This window comes from Patella vulgata, chromosome 1, assembly GCF_932274485.2.
Source record: "Patella vulgata chromosome 1, xgPatVulg1.2, whole genome shotgun sequence".
Taxonomy (NCBI): domain Eukaryota; kingdom Metazoa; phylum Mollusca; class Gastropoda; family Patellidae; genus Patella; species Patella vulgata.
The window spans coordinates 2,704,093-2,712,844 of record NC_065879.2 but is presented as its reverse complement, the minus strand read 5'-3'; the positions used below and the strand labels follow the sequence as shown (position 1 = coordinate 2,712,844).

The window sequence follows — 8,752 nt, the reverse complement described above, 5'->3', positions numbered from 1 at the left end:
ATGAATATATTGTTGGCTTAGAATTATAATTTATAAACAAAGACCTAAATTGCATTCATTTATTTTAAAGAAATGATTAAATATTACAATATAGTTTATTATATTAAACTTTATATCAGTGGTTAAATATGACAATTTATTGTATTGAATATAATAATAGTTGTTCATTATACTGTGGATATAGCATATCATCAACTAGCTTAAATTGCAAATTGATTGTCCACATTTAGGTGCTGCAAAATACAAAACATGGTTTATATATTATCAATACACAAGTCAGAAAATTAATGTATGTAAGAAAATAAGATTCGTGGGAAAAGCAATATGTTTGTTTTACAACATAAAGTTAAACAAGTAAATTAATTATTTTTAATGGATTGAAATGGGTGATTGACAACGCTATCTTGGTAAGATGGCCGAATAATCCCTGAGATCACCAGAGAGTTTATGTATGAGTTTACTCACAAACAACATGCCATGTTATTACGTCATTGTGTTCTATCTTAAGTCTCTCTGATTACGTCATTGTGTTCTATCTTAAGTCTCTCTGATTTGAGTTCACTAGATGTAAAAAAGATAAGATTCTGCGTTGTCTTATAACAAGATGCTAAACCCTATCCAAATGTTTGTGAAGTGGATCATGCACCCACTATGATTTGTACCAAATACATTAAAGTAATGAATGTTTGTAAAAAGACAATTTAAACCTTTGGTACACCTATATTATTAAATGAATATACTCAAAGTCATAACTTATGGACCGGGGGCTCAGTGGGGGGGGGGGGCATCAAATGGGCACAAAACCAGGCCCGACATTTCTATAGTGAAATTTTGCGTAGAATACGATGCCTGCCGTATGATAATCAATCCGCCGTTGGGGCGTGTTCGAGATATTCGGGGTCAAAGGACTATTATTGTTTGTCGTCATAAAGAAGGGTGCTTGAATTTTTTTTATCTTATCCAAATAAAGAGGTTAAACGTGTTTATATATACAAATCAGGTGATATTGATAGGTGATTATAAATAAAATAGTCATTATTTACCTGCACAGAATCCACCAACACATGCAAAACCACGGCATTCACTGTCTTCATCACAATTTTCTATAAAAATAAATAATATATTATTACATATGACAATATCTAACTATCTATCAATAATATCTAACTATGTATCAACAGATGTAGAAGTGGAAGCAATAACTACTTGCATAGATAGCTGATAATCTACAGCATGTGCAATCCAACCCTCTATATCTGAATATAGATCAGGTGAAAATAGTTCAAGTCAAATATTGGTCAATACTCTGATTACAAACTGTTGTTCTTATATAATGTTATATAATGTTTATTATTGATCTTACAGTGATAGTCAGAACAGACCGATAATTTTTGAATTAATATTTGAAAACTGGCTATCAGGTGCATGATGATCATATCCCCGACAGTTGTAATCGTAACAAGCTAATAGAAATGAGTTACATTTACATATTTCTAGAAATAGTATCTATAAATAAATGCACCGGGAATAAATGCCTAAAATATAAATCATATTTACCGAGACAAACACCACCCGAACAAGTGCCACTAATACTCAGTGACATGCAGGGAGTGTCATCACTCTGCCCAACACAGCGAAATTTAGCTATAATAAATATAATTTACAATATAGAATTGTCTTTAAGATTACTTCGATAAGATAAAAGAATAATATGACCAGGTTGATAAAAATCTTACAAATCATTTAAAATAGGATAGTGTTACCAGGTGTTCCTCTTGTTAAGACATTAAGTATATCCTGCTAAGTACAGACAAATGATCAGGTAGAACATCATTAATTATAGAAATAAACGTGTTATGAATAACATATATGTATATTATACTTACTCCTGCACTTTTTTTTTACACATTTACTATCTAAACCAAAATTACCAGGACAGAATCCTTTCCCACATTTTACACCTGAAACATATTTACTTTTAGATTGCTGGACGCTTTTACAATAGGTGTCTGATTTATTTATAGTTTCTCAATCCTAGACCAAAACATGGATATAACCCTTGCAAGTAATATATGATTGTAGCTCAACTAGATATTGTCAAATTAAATAATATTGTAAGTAATTAAAATAAACAACATACCCTGATAAGGACACAGATTTAATATGCCATCTATGTGACCACAAGTTTCACCTGAAATATAAACATATATATAATAGAGTTTATAAATAGAACGCCATATTAACATATTATGACATGTCGGTTAACCATTTGTGGGTGCTGATTGTGTCTTACAGGAGTTCATAGATTGTGTTGAAACTGATGTGATCAACATATTAAAGATGGCCACCCTCTGTTTTCAAGAGTTCATGGATTGTGTTGAAACTGATGTGATCAACATATTAAAGATGGTTACCCCCTGTTTTCAGGAGTTTATGGATTGTGTTGAAACTGATGTGATCGACATATTAAAGATGGACACCCCCTGTCTTTTATTACGTCTTGAAAATGTTTTGACAGTAATGAATTTCTGAAATAACCATTTTAACGGGTTTGATACAAGTATTACCGAGACGGTTTCATTACTTTTATTATAACAGATGATCGTTTGAACTTGAGTTTAAATTTCAACTGTTTGTAAAGTAGAGGGTTATGGTCTAATGTTTGTATTTACATTAATTAACAAACTAGTAACATGTTACACTTACTTCTGTTTACACAAATATCATTAACACAAACTTCGTTTAGTGCATCACATCCTTTACTTCCACAATCGTTACCTGAAAAATACACCATGTTACAAAGGTTAGTAGATTGACAAATTACATATTTAAGTGGAGGAACAATATTGACAAATTACATATTTAAGTGGAGGAACAATACTTTTAACGATATACTTCTTTAACTATTTAGCCATTTTAAAAATGAAATGAAATGAAATGGGGTTTAACGTCCTACTGTTCTGCTCCTAACCCGGGCTAATAAAGACGGGCATACGCCATACAGTGTGCTATGAGGGAAATTTTGCCCGGACAGCGGCACTACGGCCTACTCTTATATCGAATTCCAACTGCCATGGGATCTTTTACGTGCACGCCAATGTGTACACGGGACCTCGGTTTTTCGTCCCATCCGAATGACTAGACAGCTTACCTTGTCAGCCCCTCCGTCCTGCATCACTGACAAGGGAGAACCACGCTGGAAAATCTGGATGAACTTTCTCGGCCAATGCAGGGATCGAACACCCAACCTCCAGGCTAGCGAGCTAGCGTCTTACCCACTTAGCCACGTGATCCCCCTTTTAAAAAAATGATTATTTGAAATTTGACTAAGCAATGCACAGAATATGTCTACTTAATTTGTAGATTAATCCACAGATTATATGATGGAATTTTAATTTTATCCGTAAATGTCAAGATCATAGTTATTTGAGTGGATAATAACTGGATTGGTAATAAATATAGCTGATAGAAGACTACTGTGTGAACCATGGTAAATTATAAACGGATTTCTTCGATTGTGAACAAACTACTGAATAATTTTTATTAAAAACTTGCTTATGTGTTTGAAATCACCTCCGGTTGACTAAAATCCATTGCACAATTAAATATCCAAACCAAAACAAAAGTTCTCTCTTGAAAAGTCAATGTTTTTGCTTGTATTTTTGACAGTGTCCATCACAACATTACACATGTCACGTCATGAGCTAAACCATCATAATATGTTGAAGGGGGGTAAAGGATGAATCACGTGTGTTGTAATCACAACAGCGCACGACCGTTTCGAGTTTTTGAGTTTGGGCAACACAATAGCAACTGAGGCAAAGACATTGATTTGGAAACAATTGATTGTCAGTCTACTAAATTTTATTCACAATGAATATATCACCAATTATACGAATACTCGTAAATATAATATTGTTTTTCACCCCTGTATATATAATTGTATATTGGATACATTGCCTTGTGAATTTCAAAACAAATCCGGGAATTTACAATATAATTGTGTAACCGATCACGTACGATTATAAATTTTTCTAAACAGTTTTTGCACACCGGAAATAATATTCAGAGCGAAATAGAAAGAAACTGAACTATCTGCCAATAATTGATCCGTTGTGCGGTATGATTAATTGTTGGTAATAATTTTTGGTATTTATATAAAACAAAAGTAACGTTATAGGCCTATACCTATTCAATGGTTCAATGGGCTCGGCTATTAATGTTGTCTAGGCAAATGTAAAATACATCGGCATTTACCTCGGCTACAGCAGATTGCTGAGGTTGATTGACAGGACTGCTTAAGTTCATCAGGAAATATTAACAAGCGGCTGCCAGGCAGGATACGCCCACATTTTCGAGAGATGGATAGAGAACAAGCTAAAAAGAAAGTGATTTTTCCTACAATCAAGGGTCATAATTCAGGAAATTACAATTCGATATGCGCAAATATCAAAAGGAACCGAGATCTTTGTGTTATAAACTTACATTTCAAGTTTCAACAAAATCGGATTAAAATTGTGACCTCTATAGGGTCCACAGCCTTGATATACCATATTTTTACGCTATTTGAGAAGGAAGGGCGGCCATTTTGTCAGTCAGTTTTGGGCCGATTTTCACGAAATTCGAACTCAGCCGTCCTTAGGGTGTAACGGTGATATAATAATACGTTTTTTTTTAAATCGGATAAAAATTATGACCTCTATAGGGTCCACAAGCTAAAAACGCGATTTGTCGTACAATCATTGACCATAATTCAGGAAGTTACGGTCCGATATGCGCGAATATCGACAGAAACCGTGATCTTTGGGTTATAAACTTACATTTCAAGTTTCAACAAAATCGGATAAAAATTGGGACCTCTATAGGGTCCACAAGCTAAAAACGTGATTTTTCGTAACATCAGGGGCCATAATCCATGAAGTTTCGATCCGATACATGCCAATATTGAAAGCAGCCGAGATCTTTTGGGGATAAACCTATATTTCAAGTTTCGTCAAAATCGGATAAGAATTGTGAACGGACGGACAGGGGCGACGGCATAATACGTCCACATGAAAATGTGGGCGTATAAAAATATTCAAGGGTGAAATTAATTCAAATATAGTTCAAAAGAAATAATCCCACCAAACTCTCTAACCAAATAATTATAATACAAGAGGGAAACAAAATACCGGACTACAGGCGTATTTATGTTTTTAAACGCCCAAACTCATTACTAGGTTCCGAGAGGAATAGCTTATTCATACACAACCGTTACGACAGACAAGCCGTGCTTTGACCCCCCTATACGAAATGATATATCCCGATAAGTGACGTAATTAGCTTCCATTTTGGTTATTTCTCGGTGTCAAAGTTTGTGATGGGTTCAATTTTACAAGAGAGAACTTTTTTATTCGCTAGGACATATAGTTGTACAATGGATTTTATATAACCGGAGGTAATTTCAAACACACAGGTAAGTTTATAATAACCAAAGTATAGTAGTTTGTTCATAATCGAAGAAATCCGTTTATTATTTATCACAGTTCACACAGTAGGTATCTTACCATCGGTCTTACATGTAAATACGATACACTTTCCTCTTCTATTCCTACACTCGGTCACGTTACATACTCCCGCTGTAAAATAATTGATATTAGTAATATCGTAAATAAACAATTATTTAGATATGTGATATATTCCCGATTAAAATCATTGCACCATGGACAATATGTGAGGTCTCTCATTCGTGTTCATCACAACATCTGATCATGCAGTATATGTTGTTTACTAGCCTACGTGGCCAGGGACTACATTTATCAACCTGTAGCTGTCAAAGAACACAAAAATTTGTGGCGCCCATGCACAAAATTTGACAAGTTTTGAGTGTCTAATCGACTTGATCGTCTTCTTAAAAGTTTGAACGTTTTGACGTTCGTAAAGCCAGATAGAATATTGGATATTTTTAGTTATTTCTTTGATAAAATATCTTAGATAGCTGATATCAAGTAAGGCGTTCCTTTCAATGGCAATTTACACTAAAACTATTAAGTTATTTCGATTTTATCATAGTATTATAACCAACAGGTCAGTCCTTTTTTATTTCTGAAAACTGAGACGAGTCATATGTGTTAGTGGAAAAAAAGGAACCTCCATACAATTTACATCTTTCTTAAGAACTGAAGATCTCTCACTAAAGATGCCTTCCAGAGTACACACTGAGATTTGATGATATATTTGGACTAAAACATATTAAAACAAATTTATCTCGCAAACGTTTACTTCAATTCCGTCTCAAAACATTCTAATTGCAAGACAACTTCGCCATGATGAAGGCCGTGTTTGTTATCTTGTTTTCAGCCCAAGTTCATTCATGGATTATCACCTGCCAATTTACTTTCCACCGTTTAATCATAGGAGTCTACCAGACGTTTAAGTCTCTCAAGTTTCCCTCAACGGTTTCTCCACAGCCAACAGATCAACACAGGGGTACTCACTGTTTCATTTGAGGAGACATGACAATATTCAAGGAATGTTAAACGATTCAAATTACTATAAACCATGTATAGTTCGGTTTGATAATAAAATTGGATACATGAAAATATTATTATAAACTATTTTAATTATCAGGAATTTTATTTTTTTTATTTTATATTATTTTATGTCTTGTTCTGTAACTTTGCTAAGGCCTTACTCATGTCTTATTATATGAATATTGCCAAATATAGTGTGTCTCAGATAAAACGAATACTCTGAATGTGAAATAATTCAAAAGGTACTGTACCTATATCATTAAAACTTCATTTTTAATTATTCTACTTTGGGTTACTCGTTCTAATAAACTATTTTTTATGTATAATTTCACTTGTACGGAAGGAAAAGAATCTAAAGAGAAGAACGTAAGAAAGAAATCCACGGTGGATCTTCAGACTTGCAGGTTACATTCAAGATGTTAACCGTACATGAAGAAACATCAACTGCTTCATACATATGAAGATTGCAATAAAATACAATTAAGACAAACAATGCATATTAATTTTCTATATCCAAATGTCACAATTTAGTTTTATGGCAATTATAAATATACTATTCAAAAAAAGTAGGGGATATTTGATTTTTAAGTGTTATTAAAGTCACCTAATGAAACTGACGAAGAAACAAATGACAAAATGAAATGAAGTTCACATTCATCGATTTATTCCAAATGATCGTTAGACTAAGTAAGGCACAGACTGACCATTATAAGGGTAAAATGATACCCGGGGTCAAACAGCAAAGTTACCACAGCATCACAACCAAGTCAGTAACGGGTAAATCCTCCTCTGTTTGCCAAACAAGCATTGATCCGACGTGGCATACTCCTAATGAGACGTCTAAGGTCATTTTGGTCCAGATTGTCCCATTCCTGTTGCAACGCAGCAGCAAGTTCTTGGACATTGGCAGGACGTTGTTGACGTTGACGTAACCTCTGTCAAAGCATGTCCCAGACATGCTCGATGGGGGAGAGGTCGGGACTCAGTGCTGGCCAAGGTAATGTGGTGATGTTCTGTTGTTGGAGGTAACCTGTAACGATCCTGGCCCTGTGACATCTTGCGTTGTCATCCTGGAAGATGAAACGGCGGCCATGACGTCGTGCGAACGGCACAACATGGACTGCCAAGATGTTGTCCCGGTAGTACTGGCCTGTAACACGCCCTGCAACAACATGTAAAGCCGTTCTTCCAGCAACAGTGATGCCTCCCCACACCATAACAGAACCACCCCCAAATCGATCATGTCTGATGACGTTAACGTCTTGGAAGCGCTCGTTTCGACGACGCCACACCCTCCTACGTCTGTCCAAAAAATCAACAGTGAACCTTGACTCATCTGAAAACATCACATTGCTCCAGCGTCGATTATCCCAGTGTTGACGATCCCTACACCAACGACGTCTTGCCTGAATGTGATGATCTCTCAAACAAGGGATCACGCGAGGACGTCGGGCGCGAAGGTGACCCCTATGCAGTCGATTCCGAATCGTCTGGCCACTCACTCTCACACCAGTGTCTGTTTGAAGACGAGCGCTGATCTGACTTGCTGTGATGACACGATTTCTCAAGGCCAAGGTACGGATAAATCGATCCTGGGCTTGAGTTGTCGCCCTTGGTCGACCTGAGCGTGGTCTGTCCTGTACAGATTGTGTATCACGGTATCTGGACCATAGCCTGCTTATGACAGACTGAGAAACATTCATCGTCCGCGCCACAACCGCCTGTGTTGTGCCGATCTGTAGCATGCCAAGGGCACGTAACCTTTCATTTTGGGTAAGCCGACGCATATCAAAATTTGTTTTCTGGTCACTAAAACAATTAAACTGATGTTTCCACCCTGGAATTCAATGCCACAATGACTGTAACATTCAAAGTCAGAGTCGTGCAAATCTTGGGTTGGACCCCCATGATGATCCCAAGCATCACCTGCATTCCATGCGGTAGCTATTGGTGCGTTTGGGCGTCACATGTAACTGGAAATGTTTCTTCTGTTAGGTTCTATAGTGACTTTTTTCGTAGTCATTTGCATATTTTAGTATTATGCCCCCAAAATCAAATATCCCCTACTTTTTTTGAATAGTATATTATGGTCTTAAAGAAATCAAAGAAAAACTTTGAAATAGTAATACATACTCGCAGCAAAGCTTGGCAACATGGAAGCAACCACAATAGCAACAGTAATCAACCACAAAGGAAACATCTTGATGAATCTTCAACCTGGAGTCAACAGCAAGTATAGA

At 35.9% G+C, this 8,752-nt stretch overlaps 1 long non-coding RNA gene across 1 annotated transcript; it reads right to left on the bottom strand.

The window, feature by feature from the left end:
- Window positions 1–1,043: 1,043 nt before the first annotated feature.
- LOC126825854 (uncharacterized) lies at window positions 1,044–8,752 on the bottom strand. The gene is made up of 7 exons (XR_007682274.2): window positions 8,646–8,752; window positions 5,547–5,618; window positions 2,707–2,778; window positions 2,141–2,191; window positions 1,887–1,961; window positions 1,558–1,644; window positions 1,044–1,103 (listed from the first exon to the last, which is right to left on the bottom strand). It is a non-coding gene; the product is annotated as an uncharacterized LOC126825854 (long non-coding RNA).